The sequence below is a fragment of the Castor canadensis genome, chromosome 15 (assembly GCF_047511655.1).
Source record: "Castor canadensis chromosome 15, mCasCan1.hap1v2, whole genome shotgun sequence".
Classification (NCBI taxonomy): domain Eukaryota; kingdom Metazoa; phylum Chordata; class Mammalia; order Rodentia; family Castoridae; genus Castor; species Castor canadensis.
This window is the reverse complement of record NC_133400.1, coordinates 101,868,608-101,896,250: the sequence shown is the minus strand read 5'-3', so window position 1 is coordinate 101,896,250 and position 27,643 is coordinate 101,868,608. Positions and strand designations below refer to the sequence as shown.

Sequence of the window (27,643 nt, the reverse complement as noted above, 5' to 3'; positions counted from 1 at the left end):
AAGATTTTTCTCCCGGACAATGTTCTCCGTGCGTTCCAAGCTGTGATTACTGAGGCATGCTACCTGGGGAGCCTGGCTCAGGGATAATGTGCCACATTGCCATGACCAGGTCAGCACTAGCTTCATAGTGACCATGCCTGTCCTCAGAAGGTTTGCTGTGGACAGTTTGAATCCATTTTAGCTTTTGTTCCTGGAAGAAGGACCTCTCCCCTCAGGCACATGCACTGTCAGTCACTGGAACAGGAGCTCTGTAGTTGTGAAGGGTATTGCCTGACTTAAAGAGGGTGTAACTTCTCGTGTTTCTCCTGAGAAATTTCCTCTCTTTTTTGGGATATGCCAACACGCCTCTTCCCTAGGCAGTTAGAGCGTTTGATGTGTGGTGATACTAGCAGTCAGAGATCTGGGGCCAATTTCCTCACCTTCCTTTCTGTCCCTTTGCCAGGGAGAAGACAGAGGCCAGCTTGAGGATGCCTTCCAAATCTCTTTCAAGGACTTTCACTGGTTGCATGGGTGTGGCTGTCTTCTGTGAACTCTGCACAGTGTAAAAGGGCAAAGGTAGATTTTCTATCAGAGGAGCCATTTCCAGGTGTTGGGAGGTTTGAAGGGCTTATGAGTCTCAGACTTCCTTTGTTCTTTTAGAAGAAGCACTTCTTCCCTTGAAAAACAAGCTTGACTCTTCCTTTTAAAGTCTGGAATGGGGAGACTAGAGGAAGGGCAGGTTGTACTGCTTACTGTAGCCTGCTGTCCAGCACACTGGCCACACCAGGCTGGGATTCTGCAGGCTGTAAGCAGGAATGGAGGCAGCCTCCAATGAGGCAGTGTCTGAAATTAGAAGCCTAGATGGCTAATTTGCCTTTTTAGATGAAGATTTGGATTTATTTTCTGTCAGAGGTGGCAGATGTGGCTCTGTGGAGAGAGTTTACTCCCCAGGAATCCTGTTTGGGGTCTAGGAAGTATTACTATAAGGGGTAGGTGAAAATTGTCCCTAGATTTGGCATGAGGCAGCTTGGGCTTACTGGGACAAATCTTCTTCATCTGCTTGGAATGACAGCACATAGTGTGACCATCTAGGACCTCTCACCCAGTTGGAGTGACAGTGCATGTGTAATGACTCAGGACCCCTCATCCAGTTAGAATGACAGCGCATGGTGTAACAACTCAGGGCCCCTCATGACTTTTTGTTAAAGACAGCAGGAGCAAATTAAGTTCCTCCCAGTTTTTGCATAGGCCTTACTGGAAATGGATAGCAGTCTTGGGTGTTGGAAAGGTTGAGAACAGCCAGCTGCCATGATGGTGCAGATGCCCAGGACTTTCTGTGGGGGCAGTGAGAGGGCAGGCAGAGGAACAAGAGGGGTTTCTCAGAAGGCAGCGTGGCGGTCTCGATGACTCCCAGGACCAGAAGAGACATTTTGCTTCCTGTGTGTCATACTGAGGCAAGCCCGAGGTGTGTCGGTCCTCCTGAGAACCTGTTTGGAATAGCATTCTGCATATTGGCTTCTATGCCTGAGTCAGGCTGGCACTTGGATAAGTCTCCTGCCTCCCAGGCGGCCATCCAGGAAAGCAGTGGCTAGGAGCCACTCAGAGGGAGAGACTGTGGTTCTTTCCTGCTTTACTAACGCTGAGGAGTCCAGACAACTTAGTAGATCTTAATGACATTTGTGGAATCTGTCTGCACACCGGCGCCCTTCATATGGCTCTTCCTCCTTCACTGTTGAAATGGTGCCTCACAGAGCACCTGTGCAGATGTTGTGGAAGATGTTTTTTTTTTTTTTTGGTTGGAGGAGAGTGAGCCTCAGGTTGACCATTGAGATACATTCCTGCATTGTTGCCGGATCCCTCCAGGAAAATCTGACTTCAAACAGGTCTCCATCTTAAAAAAAAATGTTTTTATTAGTGTGTGTTAATTGTTCAAAATAACGAATTTCAAGGCCTCCATCTTCTGCCCCAGCTCTTGGGAAGAAAAGCCAGTGGTGTCTTCCTGGTTGGCTTTGAGCAGCTGCGGGCAGAGCTGGAGTGGCTGTCTGCTTCCAGGAAGAGATTGCTGTAGGGTTTTGTGTGTGGCTCCAGGGAGATAGGTAGGGAGCTTTAAAAAAACAAAAAGCACTCCCCAACCCCAGCACATAATGATCATGTGGTCACAGTTGCAGTTGGCTGTGATGTGGGCCTGGATTCTGGAACAAGTCCCCCAGTCAGACCTTGTGAGTTCGTGGAGTGTTGTCTGTTCCTGTCTTGTCCAGCCATTTACTCTCAGCAGCTCTTCCTATCTAGGCTTGTGGTGGCAGTGTTTCCAAAGTGCCTGTCCCTTCTCTTGTAGTTTTCCTTACTCAGGGTTAGGATCTTCCCTAGAAAGTTGGGATGACTCTGATTAACTTACAGCTCACCACTGCTTACTGAGCATCCATCGTGCCAGGCAGTCATGGCCTCCTTCTGGACACAAGCAGTAGTGTTGTTCCTTTCACTGCTGAGCATCATGCAGCTGCTCTTAACATCTGCAGGTGAAGACACCAGGTCTGTAATGGCCGCCAGAATCCAGGGCTAGGATGACTCAGGGCAGGAGGTTGGCTGTGGCTTTATTTAGCACAACTGGAGTCTTGCCTGATCTTTTCTCCAAATCTTAATGGAACTACTGTCTCTAAAACCCAAATCCCATTTTCTGAGGCATTTGGTCAGAGAAGACTTGAGGATCCCTTTTCTGTCCTTGTGAATAAGATTGTCAGAATCAGCTGGTGGTCTCACAGTGGACAGCTGTCACTGCAGGCTGAAAATCTTGATTCCTTGGCCCTGACTCTCCAGCATCAGAAGTGGGAAGCTTTAAAACACCTGCCTCATTGAATTCAGCAAGCCACGAAACATGTGTGATGTGCTGGGTGGGGTGGGAGGAGGGGACAGGTGGTTGGAGCTGCTTGGGCCACAGCCCATTCTGGCTCTCCTTTCTTAATAGGCTTCAGAAATCCTGGAATGAGGAATTCAGCCCATTCCACCCATGTCCCCTGCTGCTTACATTTGCAGAGCCAAGAGGAAGGCCTGCCAGTTCTTGTGACTTCCCTCCATCTGGTCCTGGGAGGTGCTGGCCACTGTGCCCACATACAGTGTCTAGCCCATGACCACTGGTCTTTACAGGAAGTACTGTGAAGGCACTTGGGGCATTGCCAGGCTGAATCACAGGTGACTTGGGGAAATGCTGCCCAGTTTCCCAGCAGTCCCCCTGTTCTAAGTGTAGGCTCGCAGGGCAGACTTGGGAAATGAGTAGGGCAGTGCTGGAGGTGAGTGGTGGAAGTGTGGGTAGCAGGCCACACCTGTGCTTCTGCTTATAGCAGTTCTCCCAGGCGTGTGCTGATGTCAGGCGGTGGGTTCTGCTTATAGCAGTTCTCCCAGGCGTGTGCTGATGCCAGGCGGTGGGTTCTGCTTATAGCAGTTCTCCCAGGCGTGTGCTGATGCCAGGCGGTGGGTTCTGCTTATAGCAGTTCTCCCAGGCGGTGGGCGGAGGAAAGGCCATGTTGCTGGATTCCTTTGCTATTTGAACACCTGCCCTTTTTTAGCCAGCTTGACTTTTACTGACTGGCACAGGTGAGGCGTCGGGCATGAAGGCATCTCTCCCTACTTTCGTAGCCTAGGCTGTGGTGGCAGATGGGTGAGCAAGGCCGTCAGGAGTCACAAGCCCTCTGTGATTGTCCAGTTTAGAAGTGGAGGGTCTGTATGATGTGCCCCCCCCAAGGAGGGGAAAAAAGGATCTTCAGGCCCATTCAGGCGTGGTCCAGTCATCTCTGAGGGGCTAGGGTCTGACATTCAAACACGTTCTGGAAGATACTGAGGATTACTTAGACTGAGCACCTGCCATTCGGTGGGCCCCAGCTGGCCTTGGACACTGTCCAGTCAGAGCCTGGGTGCTGGGGCTGGCCTGTGCTCCTCACCCTGTCTCTCACTGATTCTCAAATGTGTACTCTGTTCCCCTCACATTTTAGCACCTCTGAAATGAGGATGTTGCTTCATGGCTCATTAATACTTTTGCATACTGCTTGAGAAGGCAGATTGACTGCTCCCTGAGGTGTCTTCTTCCTGACCTGCCTTCTCCTGCATGTGGTCAGCACTGTGGGTGGGAAATGTAGCCTCTGCCGGTGCTCTAGAGGCTTCACACATGGATGGCTGTGTCTGTGTTCTTCATGGAGCACGTGTCCTGTTGGATCCCAAGCCTCATCCTATCCATTGTACACGCCTTGGAGCCAGCATCGGAGAAAGGTCAGCAATCTTGTCCTGACTGTGTCTGCCAGTCAGCATACCCTGCTTCTCTTTGTACCCCCTCCTCCCTTTATTCTCAGCCCGTCCAGGCCCCCATAATTGTGGAAGTAAATGCAGTGAAGATGACTCACTTCTCTTGCCTGCTCTGCGGGCCTGACTTCCCAGAGCTGGTCTTGTGCAATAGTTGTACATTAACCACTTCAATACTCGGTCACCTGACTGTTGTTTATGGCAGTGTAGTGGAGGGGCTCCAGGTGTGGCCCAGTGTGTCCTTGACTTTGGACAACAGCAGAGCTCTGTGCTTTCTGTGTGTATGAGCTGTGTGTCTCTGGGCCAGTTTCTCGGTGGGGTGGCCATACCTATGGTGCCCCTGTCACTGCCGGAGGATTTCAGTGAGAGTCAGTGCTGGGTGGGGATACCAGGCAGAGCACAGACTTCAGAGCTGTGCAAGCCTTATGACGTGCCACGAGGACTTGTACACCTGAGGCTCCAAATCCCTGCAGGTGGCTGGAACTGCTGGTAGCTTAGCCTGTGCCCTGAGCTTGTAATTTTAGAGATTTTGTTTTGGGTTTGGCTTTCATGCCCTGGGAAGCAACGGGCACAGTTAATTTCACATTGGGGGCTGTGGAGGTCCAGAGACAGGATAATACAGCAGCAGGGAGTAACCACGAGCACTTGCTGTGCGGCAGGCATGAGCGAGAATGCATGTATTGATGCTCTACTTGTTGCCTTGTCCCTCTGGAGCGTCCTAACAGCTGCTCTTGTCTGGCTCTGCTGAGCTGCAGGAAGTGGGCTGGGGTGCAGTGTGTCGGCTGCTCCTGTGAGCTGTGTATGTGCTCCTTCACGTGGGGGTGGTGTGGACACCCCAGCCTGGGTGATGATGGTTCACCCTGTCCATGTATCATCTAATCCTGGTACTGATACATGAACAAAGCTATAGTATCCCATGTTTCCTTGGTGAGGTAGAGGACTGCTGCCAGTTATCAGTGAGGGCTCCCATAGAGCCACACAACTGACTCCAAACTGGGGCTGGAGAGAAGCTGGCTCTGAGCTTGACCTCAGGGTAAGATCCCTGGGCTCCATAGCCCAGGGATCCTTTCCTCCAAAAGGTCACACCCCATTAGTACCTCACCATTGGAACATAAAATCTTTTCTTTTTTCAGTTATGGGATTTGAACTCAGGGCGTCATGCTTGCTAGGCAGGTGCTCTACCACTTGAGCCATGCTCCCCTCCCCCACCCTTTTTGCTTCAGTTACTTTTCAGGTCTCGTGGGATTTTTTGTTTGTTTGGTTTTGTATTGCCTGGGTTGGCTTGGACTTCAATCCTCCTACTCCTGGGATGACAGGTGTGTGTCACCACACCTAGCTTTTTTTCTTTCTTTTCCTTTTTCTTTTTTTTTTTTTTTCAGTACTGGGGTTTGAACTCAGGGCCTACACCTTGAGCCACTCCACCAGCCCTTTTTCTTGTGGTGGGTTTTTTGAGGGTCTCACGAACTGTTTGCCCGGCCTGGCTTTGAACCACAATCCTCCTGATCTCTGCTTCCTGAGTAGCTAGGATTACAGTCATGAACCGCTGGTGACCAGCATCACACTCAGCTTTTTTGTTGAAATGGGGTCTTGCTAACTTTTTGCCCATGCTGGCATGGAGCTATGATCCTCCCAACTCCACCTCCTAAGTAGTAGGTAGCTACCCCCCGCCTGGAACATGAAACCTTAAGTTTGCAGAGAGGAGAGGTGCCTTGTAGACTTGGAGGTGAGGATTGGCAATGAGTCTAGGGAGTGCCTGTCCCTGTGGAAAAGCCAGCTGTGCATACAGATTGGGAGGGGCTCTCGAAGGAAATTTAAAGAGTATTTTTTTTTCATTGTAGACTTTTTGTGTGTGTAAACCATTGATTACAGAAAGGAGAATTACAGAATTATATAAGTTTGAACTTACAAATATGTTTCCTGTTATTAAGAGTAGTTGTCTTGGTGAAGGAAATTTTGAGGGTGGTTTATGTGTATAATTTAGCCAAAATATTCCTGGAAGATATCTATTAGACTTGACATTAAAAGGAAGAGTCCAGGCTTGGGAAGAGAGAAGCAGGGCTGTGGAAGTCTCTTTGGGGTGCTGGGACTGGAGTGAGGCTGCCCTTTAGGGGAGGTTACAGGTGAGCTGGGCATTCTGGGCTCAGCCCTTGGCCTTCCAGTGGGGTAGGGCTAGATCCTGGTGTTTTGTGCAGGTACAGAGCTGAATGTCACCCCTGTGAGGAGAATGGGTGCTGCAGGATGAGGACAGACTCACTCATAGGGCTCCCTCCCAGCTTGCCTGAGAATGGGAAGCTGGAGCAGGACAAATGCAGAAGGAAGAAGGTAGGGTCCCCTGTCCGGTGCTTGGCTGAGCCCTGTGAATGTGTTTGCCTGTGAAGCCATGGATAGTATTGAAGAGCACTTCTACCCTGACACGTAAATGGGCTCAAAGAGAAGATGACCCAGGAGTGTTCTTCATTTTTGAAAGTGATAAATGTGTGTGTGTGTGTAAAATGAGATAGGTAATGGTGCATATAATGAGGAAAAATAGATGTAGGATGGGAGAGATGACAGGATGAGGTATCTGGTTAATACGGGCTGAGGTGCGTGGAAACCGAGGTGTGTATAGGGCAAGGTGTGCACACACAGGACAGTGCATACAGTCGGTCCTTGCAAACCATTCACCCTTCCCCTGCTCCAGAGCGTCCCTCTGTGTTGTGACACTTGGGTGCTCTCCCTGGTATAGTCGTTCACCTGCTTATTTTCCACTCTGGCCATTTGTAAGGTGGGGATTCCTGTCTCTTCTCAGTGAATTAGACCTGGGCTGGAAGGTCAGCATTTGAGGGCAGGCTCCCGGGATGCTCTTTGCTTTCTGCCCTTCTTTGTGCCTTCATGGGTGGGATGCTCATGCAGACCTATCTGCAGATTGTAATTAGGAGCCCAGCAACTAGAGAAGTGGGGTAGCATCTCAACTAGATGTCAGCACCGTCGTCTTCCCTTTTCTACTTAGCGAGTGGATTTGGAGGTGACCATCCTGGGTCCCAGGCTGGCCCTGGTCTCCTCACTTAGGAGAGGAGGGCCATAGCCATGTGCACTGTATGTGATGCGTCCACGGCTTGGTTCTGGTGCTGACCACGCACACACAGTGAGTGCTAGTTGTCTGTTATTCTTGACACCATAACATCCCCAGAGGCCTGCAGACCCCTAGATCCCAGATCCCAGAGACTTCAAGGAGTGGCAGGAGTCCCTGCTCCCTCTTGTCCTGCCATCTGAGGGCCCATCTTTTCCATAGGCGGAGGAGCCCGGCTTCAGTGTCTGTGCATTGGGGGGTCACCTCTCTCTGTTGTGCGTCCCACCCTGGTGGTTGTCAGTGTTTTTCACCTGGCAGAAAAGTTAGAGAGTTTCAGCACCCCTCTTTTCTCTGATGCAGAGGTGAATTTGCAGAATAACAATCCTCCGTGAGGCTGGAGATGGTGAGCTATAGAGACCATTTGGGCCCCAGGGGAAAGTTGAAGGGTAACTAGAGACCTGAGAGTTGGTTTCAGAGGGGCAGTGAGAAAGGTTTTGCCTGGCCACCCCCTCGTCCAGGCTCCTCAGCAATTGCCTGGGCCCTTCATGTTGCTACATACACTGGCCCAAGTGTCCTGAGGACGCCAAAGTTCCCCATCTGCCCCAAGGTCCATTGAGGATGTTGGGTGGGGAGGATATTGTTTTGAGGAACTTGGAGAAGGTTATACTTTGCTCTGGAACTGATGGAAATGTCCTTTTGACACAACTGTCCACCAGGGCCCTTGTGGCAACTAGGTCATGCTGGAATAGTCCCCCAAGAGAAGGGTGCATTTGGGAAGCAGAGGAAAAGAGTTGGCAAGTGGGTGGTGGTGACCCTTGGTGAGGAACAGAGAATGTGGAATGAGCCACAGAAGGTCCTGGAGGGGACCTTCTGAGTGCTGTTGAGAAACTTGGCCTGACATTGAACGCAGGGCAGCCTAGATAGAAGGTGGGCACCACGTCTGCGGGGGCTCTATGGGAGGGGTGGTAGGGCATGCAGTGAGCCGCTCCCCTAGTCTGCTAGTGCTCGCTCTTGTTGGGTGTGTGCCTGGTGGTTCTGTGTCAGAGATGGGAGGCAGAACAGCTGCGTGGTGTGCCCTAGAGTGGCTGGAGTGATGGTCACAGCCGCCTAGAGCAGTGAGTACAGGGTCCTTCCTGAGAGACTTTGAGCTGCACTTTCTCAATGAGCTGTAAGCCTCTTGATGTATATGGCTTACAGCTCATTGAGAAAATTCTTGTGTGTTTTTAATATTTGTGACTCCTTCCTCCTTACCCTCCTGTATGCTTCCTTATGCATTAGGAGTGTGTTAGGGATTAAAAAGGATCTATGTTTCTGCTCTGTATTTGCCCTAAGGATAAAACAGAGTGTTCAGGGTCATTGTTGTCTGATTCATGTGACCCTTCTGACCGCTGATACCTGGGGGAGCCTTGCTGGTGGGCAGGACACACAGTGGTCCAGGCCTGGCCAAGGGATTGTGTTGGTGCCTGACCTGTGCTCAGTTTCTCCACTTACACTGACTGGGGATGACATAGTCATGGTGAGGACTGGATGAGGCAGTGGAAGCAGAATGATGGAGTGTGTGCACGCAGAGGCAGTGCAGCAGGCTGCTCACTGCTGCTGCTCTGTGTTACTATTGAGGTTTAGACTTTCTCTGTACTTGAGCCCTCAGGGCCCCTTTCAGCTGTGCTTTCCAATTTTTGTCCCCTAGGGACTTTTCTGGTGAAGTGAGACTGGAGATGCAGATGTGCTGAGCCTGAGTTGAATGTGATTAGCACATCAGCCTGACCTTGCCGAGCCAGGGAGAATTGCAGTGTCTGGTTTCCTACAGGTTGGTTCCTGGCCGGCCATCAGACCTTTGAGGAAGTTCATGCTCCTTTCTTTAAATGAAAGACAGCACCACTACCAGGCAGAAGCTGGAGGAGGAGTCGGTCATGCTTAGCTTGTGGGAATGTGTGTCTGTACGTATGTATGCACATGGATTTGCATTTATGCAGTGTGGAAACATAACACATGCACGTGTGTGCACACATGCAGTAATACACATGTGGGTTTACAGGAATCCACAGGTGGCATGTTCCAGTAAATTTGCATACTGCATGTGTACTTGCATATGTGCCAATGCACACACACACACACACACACACACACACGTGGTGTGTTTGACATGCATTCATGCACCACGCGTATCTTTATGTGCATGTCACATGTACATGCTACTCGTGTGTGCTCACACCAGTGTGTGTGCATGACATATGTTTGTGTGCACATACTTACACATTTAAGGTGAACCTCCAGGAGACTTAGTGTGGCAAAGCTCTCTAAGTGTTTGCCCACCCTCAGGGCAGAGGCCCAAGTGAGCTGGCTTTCTCTTGATGTAGAAATCATTGGGGATTGTTTCAAAGTCTTAACTTCTCGTTTTCACGCCTTTAAATCCCAGAGCTAGCACTTGAATGGAAACAAGTTTGGTGTTATGCCTCTCACTTTGATTAGATCCTTGGATTAAATTAATTGTCAGGTTGCCTGGAACTAAAGCTTCTTAAAATGAAAACTGTTTCACTGGGGAAGTTTATGCAAGATCAAGAATGGAAGATTTTCTTGTGGAGGAAGGGGAAGGGAGTCTGAATACGAGATCTAGGGCTTTGTCCCTGCAGTGGGCTGGGAGGTGTGCTGCCCCTTTCCTGTCTCACCTAAGCAGTATCTGCACACCTGCAGACTGTCTCTGTCATCCTTTGTTTTAAGTGCATTTCCTTTTCAGAACCTCTTGATTACAGGTGAAAGTGATCTATCACAGGCAGGCTTAAGCAGACAAGGGAAGTGGTTGCCAGGGACACAGGCAGGTATCTCACTTCACAGAGGGGAGGAGAATGCTGACCTGAGAAGGGAGGGACACTGACCAGGAACCATCCTGGGCTCTGCTGATCTCTGTGGCCAGGTGGCTGCCTGCTCCTCTCTCTGTAGAGGACTTTCTCTGCTTAGGGTACTTGAGTCTGCTTGTGCTGAGTCCAGCTGCTTAGCCTCCTGGGGGAGCCTTGAGCTTAGTTTAACATGGGTGTTGACTGTTGGCACATCTGTAAGAGGGGTGTGCCATCCAGTTTGTTCTTAAAGGGGGTGGGTGGTTCTTAAGGAGGCATACCTCCAGTCACCAGATGACCCTGTACAGAGCATGTGCCGAGCATGTAAGGTCTTCTGTTTTCATGGAATCTCAGGGATCAGAAAGCATTTTGTTCCTATGTATGACAGATGCTCACACTTGGTTTGGATTGCCAGCATGTGGTAGAAATGAGGGAGGGGCCTGGCAGTACAGGTGTCCAGGTAGCTTATGGTCTGCCACCTTCCCTTGCTGGGCTGTGATTTGTCCTTTCCTATGTGGCTCAAACCAAGACCTTCACACTTCCTTGGGGGAGAGGGCAGTGAAGATAAGAGTAAGTGGGGAACAGTTGTACTGTTGGGATTCCTGTGGAAACTTGCCTTCTGTGGACTAGCCAGGGCCAGGTGGCATTCAGAGTCCAGTCAGCTGTGATCTCCTCAGCTGTAGGTCAGGACAAGAGCTTATATGAAGCAGGTGTCTCTCCCAGTAAGCCAGAGTGTCTTCATGGACTTCTGGAAAGGCCAGCATTCTGTCTTGGATTTTGTTCCAGATTCTGCTGCCCATTTATTGTGAACCAATGACCATGTGCAGGGGCCGGGAGAGTCAGAGTGATGGCATAAAGGTTTGGGTGCCTGCTCATCACCCTTCTTCATGTGTGTTCATGAGCGTGTATGGCTTTCTGCAGGTGCTTCTGGTCTGAGGAGGGGCTCTGGCTCTGCCAGAGGAGCAGAGCTGGGAGCTGGGACTGTTGTTGGCCTGGTGTAGACTGTGTCTGTGACACTGGGTGCTGGGACGGTGAGCTTTGTTCTCTTCATCCAGGCTCTGTCTCCTCTGTGCCAGTTTCTCTTTTCTTCTCTCCTCTGCAGCTCAGCAGCCTGGGTTGCTTGACACTTGTATCCAGTGTGCACCTGGAGCCTTGGGGTGCAGCCTCTCCCAGCCTGAGTGCTACTGAGAACCAATGTGGAGAGGGGTGAGGAAGTGACACGACGGCCCTCACTGCTGGGCTGGTAGCTAGAAGGGCTTTGATGGTACCCACAGGACTTTTCCAACTCAGACGGTGTGTGGGATTCAAATGCTGCTTTTGTCTTTGGGGCACAGGGAGTGGTGCCATGAGCTGTTCCTGGTTGGATGGAGGAGGCTGTCCTCTGTGTACAGTGTCCTTGGGAAGGGCCTGGCATTACAGATGTGGGGCTTCTGCTCCTATTCCTGCCCATCTCTTACCAAATGGTCAAGGGCAAGCAAGTCATTGAGTGTATTTCTTTGCAGAATTATGTGAACATGCACTGGGTGTCTGACTCTGGGGTGAGGCAATGAATGGGGGACTGTCTCCACCCAGGGCTGGACATGAGGGATGTTAGCTGTTGGATTATAAGCCTGGGTGTCAGTCTCATCCCATCCACTTCACTGTGTCCCTGGCAGTCTGAGCTCTCCAGCTGCAATGCTTACCTTGACCACATTCAGGATTATGTTCTCAGTCTGGCTTCCTGGTGCTGTTCCCATGCATTGCTCTGGTGAGACTTCACTTCCCTGTCCTCTAACTGTCACCTGGTAGTTTTAAACTGTTCCTTGTGGAGGAATTCCAAGTATATCTTTCTTGGTGAAATTCGGGGGTGCACTGGTGAATTTCCAGTTACCACCTCTCTGTGTTTGGCGTCATCTCTGAGTGCCTGTGAGTGAGGCAGAAGGGTTTCTCTGAGAGAGGAGAGTAATGGAACTAAGTACTTTGGTGCTGTGAGCACCGAGCACCACATTGGGCTGACCAAGGGCAGAAGCTGCCTTGGCCCACTAAGTCCTTTATGGTGTGTGAGCTAGCTGGTGATGCATGAACCATGCTTGGTGCTTCGCCATCCACTCTGTCTCACCCAGAAGCCATTGATAGTTTCATTATCTCTGTAGTTCTTATCTTTTTCAGAATGTCACACCATTGAAAATCTATTTTGTTTATTATTGGCATCATTCATATAGTAATAGCGTTTGTAGTTCCTTTACGTCTTTATGCCGTAACTCATGTCTTTTTAGTGAAGAATAATTCTGTCTGGATCTGTCTCTGTCTGTCCATCTGTCCACCTGCTGAAGGGCATTGTGGCTGCCTCACACTTTGGTGATCATGAGGAAACTTGCTGTGATAGTGTGTGCAGGATTTTGTGTGGAGTAAGTTTTCATCTACTCTGGAAACACTAGGGGATGCAGTTGCTGGGTGGATGGCAAGTGTTTAGTTTTTGTGAGAACACAGTGTGTGGGCCTGTTTGACAAGGGTGGTAGTCCAGCACAGTGGCCAGGCCTTTTATGACACCTTCCCGGTGGCCCCTTCATGTCTCATCTGCAGGGTCACCTGTGTCATCTGCAGGGTCTGAGTCACAGTGTAGCCCCACTAGAGGACTGCTCAAGGGCTCAGTAGCAGAGACCTGGCCTGGTAACTGGGCCTCCACTTTCCCTCCCTACCCCAGCCTTAGCTGTTGTCCACTTTCACCTTTCAAAGACTGGCGTGCAGTCACCTTCCGGTAGCCCTCCTCATGCTGCCCCTGAGGGGACACTACCCAGCCTGCAAGATCTGGCATGTGAGGCCCTTAGCTCTCGTGAAGACATCTCTTGGAGAAACTCAAGTACACGTAAGTAGACCCACATGCCCTTTGCCTGCTCCAACCCCGCCAGCCCATGGTCAGTCTTGCTCCATCTGTGGCTCCAAAGTGGATCCCACATCATATGATTTTATCTGTAAGTGGTTTAGTATGAACAGTAGCTCTGAAAGACTCCCAATACCATAAATCACAGTAAAAAATGAACAAGTACCTTAATGCCATCAAATACTCAGTTATTGTTCAAATTTCCATTTGGTTTGTGTGGTCATACTGTTACACATTTATCTTAACGGTTTTCTTAATTCAGGCTTACTCACTCTGGCTGATTATGCAGCTTGAGTCTCTTCTTGTTTGCTACTTGTCACTGTGCTTTGTCTCTGTGTTTCTGCCAGTCTTTGTCAAGGGAGCTGGTTTTGTCTTACGAATTTTTGGTGTGGGTTGTATTCTTGTGGTATGGGTTTTTGTGTTCCTCCGAGCCCTTTCTTTCCCCTAATTGGAAGTTGAATTTAGAAGTTGGTGAGATTCCTTTTCCCTTTCTGGGCAATGGGCAAGATTACTTCCCATTGGAGTGTGTCCTCCTCTTGGTAGGGCCACTAGCTCAGGCTGTCTTTCTGTACTGTGGATAGCCCTGGGTGGTCTGTGTCTGGGGCTCGACACCTCCAGGCTCTCAACATTGTGCTGTTTTAACTCTGCCCACAGTGTTTAGTTTCTCTATTAGAAAGCTTCTGCAAAGAGCTCTCTCCCTCGTCCACTGTGGGATACAAACACTAGGTTCTTCCTTTCACAGATCTGTTTTTAGGCAGTCATGACCATTGTTTGATTTAGTGTCATTACGACCTTGTGCATTCAGACATCAGCACTTCTGTTCCTTCCACTTAGTCCCATTGCTGATGTTTGCATTGCCTCGTATTTGTTTTTTTGTTTTTTTTTTCAATGTTCTCTGCTTTTATTCTTTTTACTATTAGTTGCTTTGACTATTTTATTTTATTATTTATTTATTTATTTATTTTTTCCATTTTTCTTTTATTATTCATATGTGCATACAAGGCTTGGTTCATTTCTCCCCCCTGCCCCCACCCCCTCCCTTACCACCCACTCCGCCCCCTCCCTTGCCTCGTATTTGTGAGTGAGTGCTGTGTGGGAATGTCTGAGTCCTTCTGGTGATCCTGTACCCATAGCTCTGCCTTGCTATCTGGCGTGACCTCACTCCCAGGACCCTGCCGTCCCTTCCTGTGCCAGACCTGGAGTCTTCTTTTTTGCAGAGCCCAGGAAACTCTTGAGCACCCCAAGGTTGGCATCCCACTTTTCCTGCTCTGCCCCTCTGTGCCCAAAGCACCTTGCTGGACCTCTCTGCATTTTCTGGCACCTGGTGTAGCAGGTGTCTGCTGGCTACTCCCTGAGGGCCAGTGCTCAGGTCAGGTCTGAGTGCTTCATCTTTGGGTTCCTGGCTCCAGTAGCAGTCATGCAACATCAGACTGTCACCACAGGGCCAAAGCTTAATCAGCTCTGTTGGGGACTTCTTCAGACCTCCCTGGCCTGTGGCACAGTGAGGCTGCACAGTAGTGGTACTCACCAGCTTACTCTTATCTCCTCCCACAGTCTCCCTTCAGTTCCAGAGGCACCGGGTACCTGTGAGAACAGTACTTGTCAGTGGAGAGCCTGTGAAGAAGCCCCTGGCAAGGGTCTTGTCTCCTGAAGCTGTTCAGCCACAGCCCTCTTGGGACTCATGTGGCCTGAGCATTGCTGGTGTCTGCCTTGTGGACTGCTGTGCTCTGTGTCTTAGTGGAGTCCACACCCTGTATACTGTGCCACTGTGCCAGCTGGGTACCAGGTCTAGGCCCTTGTGGCTCAGATAGCCGTGAGAAGGGCTCTCTTCTGCCCTGCCTTCCACAGGGCTCAAGTGCCCGGTTCCCCAGTCTTCCTGGCTGCTTGGAAGAGGGAAGCCTCCCCTTCCTCTTATATATAAGGCCCTCCAGAAAGTTCTTTCCAGGGACATGGCCCCAGGTTGTACAAACAGTTGGACACACTGAGCCCAGGCCATGTGGCTTACAGTGAGCCTCTGTGGACCCAGGCTACAGATTAGTTAGCCTGAGGCTGTTCAGTACTTCTGTTCTTCTGCTTTCTCTAGGCCCACTCAAAGCACCCCTGAGGATGTGCAACCATGTGTTTCTCTGTGATCCTGCACTGTGCTGGCTGCATGTCCCCCTTCCCACATTCCCTATGGTCTTCTCTAGAGTAGTGAGCCAATGTCCACATGGGGTGGAGCCACTTCCCATGATTCCCTCATTTTTCCTGGAGCTCTCGTCCTCTATGTGCCTGCCATGTACAGCTCTGAATCCTGCTGGGAGCAGTGCTGGTATAACACTCAGACATCAGTCCGCAGCCTAGAAGAGATGTCAGCAGGTTCCTGAGCTCACAGACAGGTCTGCTGCAGGCAGATCGACTCTGCCTCTTTGTTTGCCTGGCTTTTTCCTCTCTCTAGTTTCTGCTGACCCTTGTTTTAGTGCTGGGACTCCTTTTTGTTGACAGTTTTCTGATCAGTAGACTCTTTGGTGAGGAGAGCTCCAGCCTGTGCCAGGGACTGGAGGCCAGGTTGTGAGGCATCCAACAGGTGTGCACTTTGCAGTGTCACTGCAGGACAAGACTGAAGGGTGTCCCCTTCAGACTGGTTTTCATGAAGGGCGTTCCCTGTGTCTTCTGCATGTGTCTCTCTGTCCACCTCTTGGAGGAGTATCACACTGGGGAAGGTTTGGAGCCATCATAAGTATGAGTTACTGGCTACATACCTGTGCTGAGTGGGGACTGCACTGATCTTCCAGGTCCATGGCTCAGTCCTCCCAGCAGCTTCAAGATTTGAGGGCCATTGTGGACCTCCACAGTGCATGGATATAAGACAGCCATGTTGAGAGGATCAGTAACTTGCTCATGATCTCTCAGCTGTAAGAAGAGAGGGGGATTTGAATTTGAACCCAGGATGTAGGGAAAAGAGCTCTAGGAACTGTTAGTATTCATCTTAGTCTTCTTAACTGTACCTTTTAAACAGTTTCCCTCCCAAGGGTAGGAAGCCAGAAAGCTGCAGTCACTCAGTCAGTGCACAGGAATGTGCTGTATGGCTCTGTATGTGTGCCTCCAGAGCATTTTAAAGGTCTCAGCTATTATTACCATTGAATTTGTTATCTATACTTAGGCTAACGATGACTGGGGACGAGCTGTGAATCTGGGGTATATATATCTGCACACATGTGTGATGCCTATTTATGTCTGCACCACTCTTGCGCGTTGGCATCTGCCCGTGGAGTGCTGGCGTCTTCGTGCAAGACTGTTGCAGTGGTTCTCTTGGTGGGCTGGTTATTTCAGTCTTTTCCCTCCCCTCATCAATAATAACTCACTTGGGGTTACACTGTAGTAGGGATGTCCAGTGGTGCCTTGTTGGGAAATGACTATGAAGTCACAAGGCCAAGTCTCATACACTCACCTGCGATGTGTGCATTTGGAGAAATGGCATCTCCAAAGATCCTGTTTGGGAGCATGGCTTCACACTTCTTTACTGATGCTCTCTGTGTTCAGAGCACACTTGGAGTTCTGGTTTATCAGTCTTGTGAGAAACTTGCTCTTGTTTGCCACCTATGTGAATTTCTGACCAAAAATGAAGTTACCAAGCTTGAACACCACCTTGTCTGTGACTCTCGACTGAAGTGGTTGCTAGCCATTTCTAAAAACCAATGTGCCTTAGACAGTTATTTTGCTGGCTCGGGAGGCTTTCCACTAGGGGAGTTCATAGTTTAACAGGCACCATCGTGGGCTCACTATCTGGGGACTGTTGTCGGTGGTCTAGGCTGACTACTCATGTCTTCATGAGTTCTAGGGTTAAAATAACTTGACCTGTACCACCACATCTGTGTGTGTGTTTGCCCACAGTGAGACTCGGACACCTGAGTGTTTTGGGCATTGAGCTGGCCCACTCTCATTCTTTAGCCTTGTCTTTCATTTTGTTCTCACTTGGCATCATTGTGCCTGAACCCCTGTGGAGACAGACCTTTACTTCGCTTCTTAGAGGCCCTCGCTTGCTTCCTGGTTTTCTGCTGCTGTGGGAAGGGAAAACTTATTTTTAAGGCAGCAGGTGTGCTGCATCATTCTCCTGTACTACAGGTAATAGGAGTGTTTTCTTTCTTTACTCTGCTTTAGCTCTGTGATCATAGTTCCGTCTGTTAGACTCTCAGCATCTGCAATTCTGAAAAGGACCTGCACACTTGACAGGCTTGCTGTAGAAACCAACCACCAAACCACACTGCTAAGCACACTAAATATGCAAAAACGTTGTATTTATTTCTTAGTCATTCTGTCTACTAGGGAACTCCGGAGGCCCCAGGGCCCAGGCTTCCCCATGAAGTCAAAACAGGCAGTAGTGGCACGTGGATGACCCAGCGATAGTGCTCTGTCCTCTGGACTCTGACACCAAAGCTGCTTGCATGCCCCATTCAGCTTTAAAAAGAATCAGAGATGGTGTCATCGGATCTGTACAGTGTCAAAAATATTACCCGACACCAATTTAGATTGAGTTTAAATTAAGAAAAGGACTGACAGATATGCTTCTTGGAATTGATTCTGTTATTTTGGTCTCTAACTTTGACGCACATGAGGGAGAGCAGACACCAGTTCTTGGCATGTGTGCTTGGTTGTTGGTAAACATCGCTGCAAGCACCCTTGGATCCCAACTCTGGCTGTACTGGGCTTTTGAGAAGTTGGCATGTCAGACCTGCTAGTCCTTAGCTGCCACCCCTGGGTCCAAACCAGATTGCAGGCTGACTCCATTCCAGCTGCCTCCCCTCTGTGCCCCATTGAACCTCAAAATGTACAGCTGCCCTCCTCAACTCCATCTCACCAGGCCCTCTCTGTCCTCACACAGGACCCTGGGTCCCCACGCCCAGCTCTCCTGCATATCCACTTGTAAGTGGCCTTTCCTGCTCTCGAGCTGTCCCTAGCCACTCAGCTAGCAAACGTACTCTCATTTGTGTAGAACCTTTACGTGCTTCTTGCGGATCTAAGTGTTTCCCTGCCCCTCTCTCCCCTTTAGGCTGTAGGGTGTCTGTCTCTCTCCCTGAACACCCTGGGTACTGAACTCCTGCACAGCCTGGCCATGCCACAGAATCTGTCTTCTGCTTCCTCTACCTGGTTCCTGATCACCCAGAAGGCATTGGTGTCTCAGTGATACTTTGAGAGGGTTTGGGGCGCCTCCTCTACCCCACGATGGGTAGAAACATGGAGAGGATGAGAGTAAGTGGGCCACACTCTTGGCTGGCACAGCTGCCTCTGAGTTGGAGCTGAGTCGGGGTTCAGCTCTTGCTGCTCCATGGCTTACTCCTGAGGCAGGTCAAGGGACTGGCAGCACAGGAACAGCATAGTACTCAGAAGTTTAGCTGCCACCCCCTCAGGATTTGGAGTGAGGAGACAAGGATGTGATACGGACCTTGTTCCACACTAAGCCATTGCTGTGCGTTTACAGCTTCTTTGCTTAGCCTGGTGGTTTCACATCCTGGTGGTAGGTTATGGGGTCTCCCCCTTTTTTGGGACAGGGGGAGATTAACATATCTTGCTCTACCGCAGAACCTGGAAAAATTTGTCAATGTTCTCCCTGTTGGTGGCCAAGGCAAGGGTACAGTCCACACCCCCGTCCCCTCCCCCTGCTTTATTTGGAAAGAGGGACTGTGCAGGGGTGAGAGGCTCCCCCAAATCCTGCCTGAGCCCCACCCAGCTGGCACTCTGAGATAAACTGACACCTTCTTGCTCGTCTCCTGGCTTTCCTATTTACCTGTTTTGAAGACTGTCTTTAGAGCTTGATTTGAAGTCCATTGTGAAAGCCTTTTGTTTTGAAGAATAGCATCTGTTTGGGTACCTCGTGGCATGCCATAATGTTCCTTGGCGATGTTTCCATTATGAATCCACCAGAGGGCTTTATCACGTGCTGCTAGGTTGGGAGCCCTTTCGAGGTGTGAATTATTGTGCTGTCACTCATTACTCATTACCACAGTATTGCTTACATGGTGTGTGACATGGGGCCCCACTGCACCCTGCCACTTCCTGGTCACACCCTTGAAGCAGCTGCAGTGCCCTTGGAGGCCTATTAGCCACAGTGGGTGGGGTTGTGGCACGGGCTGAATGGATGGTTTGCTCAGGTGCAGTTCTTCCCTCTCTGGGGCTGCTCACCACAAGCCTGGTGGGGATGGGAATGGCCTCTAAGTCCTCTAGTGCCCATAGGGCAAGTCAGTGCCCTCCTGCACACTGGGGGCATCTGTCCTTCACCATAGCCATTGTTCTCCTGCACAGGTCTCACGTCCCAGCCACTGTCATGACCACTCCATGTATGTAGATTTTCCTACATGTTGGTGCACTTGAACAAGCTCAAAGGGTTGTGGGTAAGCAGGACCTACATTGCTGCTGTGTTTAAGGGAGCTCGTGAGTGCTCTAATGCTTTTGGCCTTCCTGGAACCCTACAAACTCTCAAAGCAGTTCTGTGGCCTATTCTGTGCTTTGAGTGTGTGGAGCCAGCTCCAGCACTGCTGCTTGTTACACAAAGTCCACACTTGGTTCTGTGTGCTTGGGTTGGGGCCACTGGTTTCTGGGTTTGCTTCCAGAAGAGTGATAGTGATCTTAAAGCAGAGAAGGGCGCTGGATGCAGACCCAGGTGGGACTCTGCTCTTGCCACCTGTGTCTCCTGGAGGGCCAAGGAGCCTGAGCCATGGCTGTGTGGAAAGCCATTCTTTTTTTTTTTTTTTTTTTTTTAATTGCATAATTTAAATATATTTCTGTAAGTCATCTGCGATGGTTAATTTTTTTTCCTTTTTCTTTTATTATTCATATGTGCATACAAGGCTTGGTTCATTTCTCCCCCCTGCCCCCACCCTCTCCCTTACCACCCACTCCGCCCCCTCCCCCTCCCCCCCCAATACCCAGCAGAAACTATTTTGCCCTTATTTCTAATTTTGTTGAAGAGAGAGTATAAGCAATAATAGGAAGGACCAAGGGTTTTTGCTGGTTGAGATAAGGATAGCTATGCAGGGCATTGACTCACATTGATTTCCTGTGCGTGGGTGTTACCTTCTAGGTTAATTCTTCTTGAACTAACATTTTCTCTAGTACCTGTTCCCCTTTTCCTATTGGCCTCAGTTGCTTTTAAGGTATCTGCTTTAGTTTCTCTGCGTTGAGGGTAACAAATGCTAGCTAATTTTTTAGGTGCCTTACCTATCCTCACCCCTCCCTTGTGTGCTCTCGCTTTTATCATGTGCTCAAAGTCCAATCCCCTTGTTGTGTTTGCCCTTGATCTAATGTCCACATATGAGGGAGAACATACGATTTTTGGTCTTTTGGGCCAGGCTAACCTCACTCAGAATGATGTTCTCCAGTTCCATCCATTTACCAGCAAATGATAACATTTCGTTCTTCTTCATGGCTGCATAAAATTCCATTGTGTATAGATACCACATTTTCTTAATCCATTCGTCAGTGGTGGGGCATCTTGGCTGTTTCCATAACTTGGTTATTGTGAATAGTGCCGCAATAAACATGGGTGTGCAGGTGCCTCTGGAGTAACCTGTGTCACAGTCTTTTGGGTATATCCCCAAGAGTGGTATTGCTGGATCAAATGGTAGATCGATGTCTAGCTTTTTAAGTAGCCTCCAAATTTTTTTCCCGAGTGGTTGTACTAGTTTACATTCCCACCAGCAGTGTAAGAGGGTTCCTTTTTCCCCGAATCCTCACCAACACCTGTTGTTGGTGGTGTTGCTGATGATGGCTATTCTAACAGGGGTGAGGTGGAATCTTAGTGTGGTTTTAATTTGCATTTCCTTTATGGCTAGAAATGGTGAGCATTTTTTCATGTGTTTTTTGGCCATTTGAATTTCTTCTTTTGAAAAATTTCTGTTTAGTTCACTGCCCATTTCTTTATTGGTTCATTAGTTTTGGGAGAATTTAGTTTTTTAAGTTCCCTGTATATTCTGGTTATCAGTCCTTTGTCTGATGTATAGTTGGCAAATATTTTCTCCCACTCTGTGGGTGTTCTCTTCAGTTTAGAGACCATTTCTTTTGATGAACAGAAGCTTTTTAGCTTTATGAGGTCCCATTTATCTTTGCTATCTCTTAGTTACTGTGCTGCTGGGGTTTCATTGAGAAAGTTCTTACCTATACCTACTAACTCCAGAGTATTTCCTACTCTTTCCTGTATTGACTGTAGAGTTTAGGGTCTGATATTAAGATCCTTGATCCACTTTGAGTTAATCTTGGTATAGGGTGATATACATGGATCTAGTTTCAGTTTTTTGCAGACTGCTAACCAGTTTTCCCAGCAGTTTTTGTTGAAGAGGCTGCTGTTTCTCCATCGTATATTTTTAGCTCCTTTGTCAAAGATAAGTTGGTTATAGTTGTGTGGCTTCATATCTGGGTCCTCTATTCTGTTCCACTGGTCTTCATGTCTGTTTTTGTGCCAGTACCATGCTGTTTTTATTGTTATTGCTTTGTAATATAGTTTGAAGTCAGGTATTGTGATACCTCCTGCATTGTTCTTTTGACTGAGTATTACCTTGGCTCTTCGGAAAGCCATTCTTGAGGGTCCTTCCATCTGCAGGCTCCTATTCTCTGGAGTCCCAGGGAGGAGAAGAGGCTGTGTTTGCTCTGGGTTACCTGTACTATAGAGAGCAGCCATTTTCAGGCCACATGTGCCCAGCTGGCTCCATTTGATAAAGCAACAGTTTTGACTTGAGTTACTGCATTTTGAGCGTAAGTGCCAAGATAAAATGACTCCACATCTTGTTTATACAAGTAAACAACTACCATCTGCCAGTATACCATAAGGCACAAATTGGTAATTTTTGTGCCACTAATAATTAATATGTAACTATGCCAGACCATATCAGAAACCCATCAGTCTCACCAGATGTAGCCCCCTCATCTAGGGCTATAAAAGGAGGAGCATCCCAAGACTGAGACATGGCAGGCATGCTGACCTCTAACCCGAGGCTCATCACAGGCCTCATTCAGGAAAATTTCCAAAGCAAAGGACCTCTGTCTTTATCCCCAGGCAACCACTTGAGTGCAGATTCTCCTGCCCCTGACACACAGACCACTTCAAATGAAGTCAAAATGGCCTGCCGCATGGGCCTTGTGTTTGATGACTGTACCTTGAACAGCTCTGTACCTGGGACTCAGTACTTCTTATCTGGTTCCCTACAGAGACTTTTCCTTGTGTCTATATCAGATCTCTGCCTATGTCTCCAGCACGGCCCTCTGAACCCTGCAACCTCTTTAAACCTTTCTTAGCCATAACCTCTGTGTTGTTGTTGTGTGATCTGATCTGAGGGTTAATATTAGTAATTAAGATCAGAATAAAAGAACTTGTGTTGCCAATGACCTTGGCTATCAAATGAACTTAGTAGTACTTATAAGTTAAAGTCAACGAAATTGGTAAGTATAGATTTATTTTTATTCAATAAATTCTGACATTGGGAAAAAACACAAGTATATTCGTGTATGTTTCTGACGTAGCTTGCTCATAACAACCAGCCTTCCTGAGCTTCTGGCACCTGAGCCCCATCCAGGGACAACTCGTGCTTCAGCATCAGTCAGAGCCACCCAGCCTGGCACCTGGCATGTCCTGCGTTTGAGCCAGGGAAGGGTTTTCTGCTTTATTGGTGGTGCTCCTTGAGCTCCCTTCTACCATGTTTCCCCAGGGCTATATGCTGCTGCTTGGGAGCATAGGAAGTTTGGTTTATTTGGGCCTGTCACCGTCTCATGACGTGTGCTGTTCGTTTGTAGTCTGCTACTAATCTGGGTCATTAGGAATTAGCTAACTCGTCTCATGCTCAAAATAGATTGTGCTGCCAGGATCCAAAGCCAAATGCTGCAAATCACTGCAGATATGCTGTGAGTGTCTCCATTTCTTAACACTTTCTTTCCTGTCCTGTAGCCTATTTGGGGAACAGAATCCACACACAGACACTCTCAGAAAGAGGTGGTGTGCTGAATGTCCTGCAGGGGCCACATGGCTTGTACCAGAAAGTTCTTGCATTATGTAGTCCTTTGACACAGAGCACTGGGTGTAAAGGGGCATGGATGGTCCCTAAGGTTCAGCGGAGCTACACTGCCTCTGTATGTACTGTCCTGTCCCAAGGACAGGATTCCCTGAGAGGCACATGCAGGGCTACAGCCTCAACATGTCATTGGAGCCTCATATATGGATCAGAATGGCCTCAGTGTTCCTACTTGAAAAATGGGAAGCTAGAGCAGACAGCTCTTGAAGTCACTTCTGTGTCTGAAGCATCCAGTGGCTAACATAGGGAAACTTCCTGGCTGTAATGTTGTCTGCATGTGGGACCCTCTCAAACATTTGGAGACCACTCTTGTGTCCTCCTCTCTCACCACCTACATCCTCCTGATTCCTTCTAGTTGTGAGACTTTGAGGGACTCCTTCAGCCAGCTCTTCACTCCACTGCTCCAGGTGGTTGTGTCCTCATCGTAGCATCCTGACACCTTCGCCTGCCCTTTGTGTGCTATGTCATGTCTGTCACTGTTGTCCTTCTCAGTCAGGCACAGACCGCAGTCGCTAAGCAAATTGAGTGGCTCCGGCAATTAGAAACACTTCTTACATGCTTGCTTCTGGATGCTGCTGTGTCTTAGGCCAGGGGTGTGCTGTGCCTGTGCCTAGCTGAGAGGGATCGAGAAACCTGCCATTTACCCTTTATTACTGGGGTGTGTGACACAGAGCAGTTTGGGGTTCACTGGGAATGCAGCCAGCACAAGTCACTTGGTGTTTGGATCTCAAGCTTACCTGTGTGTGTCCCCAAGTAGGGTAGGGCTTACCTGTGCAGGAGCAGGACTGACAGCCAGGAAGGAGTTCCTTTCCAGCTGGGCATGCAGGAGGATGCCTGCTGTCTTTGGAATTTATACGCAGGCATATATGGAAGTCTCAGCAGTGACTCCCATATGTTCATATTCGAGCTTGCTGACCATGGCTAAGGTACTCTCATGAGCTTTTGGGATAGCAGCAAGGTGGCAAACCAGGTCAGGATGAAAGCTGGGAGGGGGATGGACCCTGGAGGATGGGCCGTTGTGGCTGAAGTAGCAAAGGGCTGGCCTTGTTCTTTTGCTACTCACCAAAGCAGGAGGGTGAGAGTGAGGCCTGCAGACAGGAGGCCAGGGCATGGCTGATCCAGGTGTGGCTTCTTCAGACATCCCTCCTTTGACTTGGTCTCTGCTGTCACAGAGGAGACAGGGATGGGCAGGCCTGAACCTGAAGCCCAAGAACTGTAGAGTGGCCTTGGACTCCTGAGGGGGAGCCTCAGTACTTCCTGTTTAGGGCTTGATGTCCATTGATCCAGATGATGTGGGGCAGTGGGGCTGCCTCCTCCATCATGGCTCCTCGACCCCTGGGAAAGCCCATGGAGGTGGGTTCCATGCCCCCTGCAGCTGGTCCTGGAGTGGCTGGTTTTTGTGGAGGGCTGGGTTTTACTGATAAGTGTGGGATCTGGAGCAGTAAAGAAGGGACTGGATCTTACTTGGGAAGAAGTAGAAGATAGTGATGCTTAATGAAAAAGGCCACCTGTGCAGTTCTTGAGGCAGGTAGAAGCTGCTGATTGTAGGAATGACACCAACATTTTTAAATGCTTTTAAGGATTCTTTTGTGGAAAAAAAAGACTATTAGCAGATGTCTCTTCTGAGTCCTTCTGAGTGCAGTCCAGTGTCTGTCTTTTTGCCTTGAACTGAGCAAAAAGTGAGCATGGGATTAGAGCGCGAGCATCTCCCCCCGCCCCACGGTGATAGAAGTGATAAACAGTAGTGATGAGAGTAAAGGTATGAGAGCACATGGGAGCAGAGAGAAGCAGTGTGTACACACTGCAGAGCAGCACTCCAGCCGCTTTCCTGATGTGTTCTCTTTGATTTCTAATGTGCTTGAGATACTCATGTGTTAGAGTTTTTCCCACCTTGAAAGTTTTTAACACTTCCTTATAAGTAGCAACCTTACTTAATCTAAAAGGCTTTTATGAATAGCATGCGGGGAACTCCAGTGTGCCTCTCCTTATGATGAGTGTCCTTTTACACAGATCATTGTTACATTCTTCATTGTTTTCTTATAATAGATTCCCACATGGAGTTACAGAGGTGGAGTTTGGCTATTTTTAGGGCCTTTGATAGGGCCTTCCTAAAGTTTTACCAGTTCACAGTCAGGCTAGAAGACAGTCTTTGTTCACTGCCCAGGTGTAGGGCACACGTCCACATTGACTTCCTTAATTCTGTTGTCTTGAATGGCTTCCCATAGGTGCTGTCTGATCTCATAGGTGGATTTTCTCATCATTTGCCTTGGCTGTCTGTGACAAATTACAACCCCTTCTCTGTTTTTGGCAGTATTTTCAAGTTCTTATTCTTTTCCCTCATGTTTTCTTCCATTGCTTTTAAGCTTTAGAAGAGCCTCTCCCAGAAATCAGATAAATCGTACTTATTTGTGTGTTTCTGTAATGTTTGGTTTGCATGCTTTCCATATTTAACTCTTCATCTGTCTGAATTTATTTGGTATTTTTGGGAGGTAAAGATCTGGTTGGTTTTAGTCTCTTTTTTTCTGGTACCTAACTTGTTGTTTAGGTGCGACAGAAATTCACAATGTTTCCCCTTTTCCAGGGTAGCTGAATCCAGTTGACCCTCTGAAGGGAGGCTCCTAGGAAGGCCCAGGAAGCCAGGCCTGGTGGAGAGGACTGGCTAATTTTGAGTTCAAGGATGCCCTGTGTTTCTGGAACCTTTCCCCTGTGGCACTCAGACACCGTGTACTGTGGTCTTTGTCCTCTGCTGTGTGGCTAAAAGGTGCTGGGTGTGGAGAGACATGAAGAGGCTGGATGCCTGACAAGCCCACATCTCCTTGTTTGTCTGCTGTGGGCTCAGCTCTTGGAAAGTCCAGATCCTGGCTGGTGCTGCCATTCACTTGGACAAACCTCTGAGCATTCAGCCTCAACAGCTTCTCCAGCTTTGTTTTAAGTTTGAACAATGAGAGCTTAAGTCCGTTGGCTCACCTGTCGTGAAGCCTAAGTGAGGTAAGTGAGAATTTTGAGTCATGTTGCATACTGGCCTTTCCAAAACAGTGCTAGCATCAGTTTGAATCTTAAGTGCTAGGAGTTTGAAGTGTACCATCCTTTCATCTCCATGGGAGAACAGTGACAAAATGTCCTGCCATCTCGGAGGGGGTGCACAGGAGAAACCATGCACTCTGGGCCTGCTGGCATGCGGTGCCTGACCCTGATGTCCATGAGGGTAAGAGAGGCGGCAGCAGTGTCTTGGACTTGGACTTGGGCGCCAGGTGCAGAGGAGCTGACATCTTCGTTTTATTCTCTGGTGGCAGAGTCTGCATTTTGCACCTGGTCCTGAGACTCATTTTCTCTCATCTTCCACCTCATGAAGAAAGTGCCCCCACTTTCCTCATTTCCAGTGTGCTGACAGGTGCTCTGGATTCAGCTCAGCTGCCTTTGGTTTTTCTTCTTATGAGTTGTCAGGCCCAAGCCAGGAAGCCATGAGAGCCTGATTTCCATGTGGAAGTCAGATGGGGAGGTGGAGGCTCAAAACATCTCAGGGATGCACCCTTCTTCCTGCCCCTCCTTGCATACAGGCAAAGGACCTGACGTCTGGGGCTTTGGAAATGAGTTCTGCCTCTGCCTTTTAGTGCTGAGACAAATGCCTCCTTTGGTCTTTGGTGTTCTGTTATGCAAGGTCAGGTAAGAAGATGTGTTCTACAGCCTGTTACCTCAGCATGCGGCAGGTGATCACTGAGGATCACTGATTCCTTGCTCTTCCAGGAGGAAGTTCAGGTTCTTGCTCTTTTGGTGCTGTATAAGGGAACTATGATTGCACCTGCACACCTTTTGTTAGAGAATAGTGGGACATACCTGACCCCAGCCGTCTGCAAAGGATGCCCTGTTGCTGGGCACTTTGACATTAAGTCTAGCATTGTAGGATTCATGAGAATCCAAAGGCCTTCAGCCCAGTCTCTCCCTGATGTGAGTTCCAGTAGGTGTGTGGCTGCCTTGACGTCTGACCCATAGCCCAGATTCTCAGTCAGGGCAGAGAACTGTTAACAGGTAATGTTCTGCTGTGAGGTACCATTAGAGCCGTTAGAACTTGCTTATGGCCCTGCAGGAACTTGGAGGTACATGAGGGGCAGAAGACAAGGCTAGTGCCTCTCTGCAAAGGAAGTGTCACTCACCTGATCCCTGGTCATCCAGCAAGAACAGACCAGGAGCTGGCCTTCCAGCCCCTTCCCGTGAGGTCCCATCTGTTCTTGGAAGCATAGGGAAGCGAGGTGTTGGCAGGGTAGGGTCAGAGCACCTGCCAGCAGCAGGTCCTTCCCAAGGGAAGAAACATGCCTTAAAACCAAAGGTGGACCCTTCTGTACTCAGCCTCTGTTTTAAAGTCACTTCCTTGCGAGGCCCCAGTGTTACTTGGAGGAGGCTAGATGAAGCTTGTTGGATCTGAATGGGTTCTGGACAGTGTGGGCCTCGTGGAGAGACTCCTTCTGTCTTTCTGCCTGGCACTCCATCACAGAGCCTCATGCAGACTGAATTGTGGAGGCCAGTCCTGAATCATTCTGTGGTCAGGCCTGGTGTCCTGGATAGCAGAGGGCCTGCTGCCCAAAGGGACCTCCGTTGGGGTGGCCTT

The 27,643-nt window shown here is 49.1% G+C and overlaps 1 protein-coding gene across 2 annotated transcripts in view; it reads left to right on the top strand.

Annotated features, from left to right (window-relative positions):
* Galnt2 (polypeptide N-acetylgalactosaminyltransferase 2) overlaps nt 1-27,643 on the top strand; it is a 129,901-nt gene that overhangs the window by 20,599 nt on the left and 81,659 nt on the right. The window contains exon 1 of one of the 2 annotated variants that reach the window (XM_020168839.2): nt 26,010-26,028. The exons of the other annotated variant lie outside the window; for it this stretch is intronic. The gene's annotated coding sequence lies outside the window, so the exon portion shown is untranslated. Of the gene's footprint in view, nt 1-26,009; nt 26,029-27,643 lie in introns of those variants that run through there. 2 annotated transcript variants of the gene reach the window in all.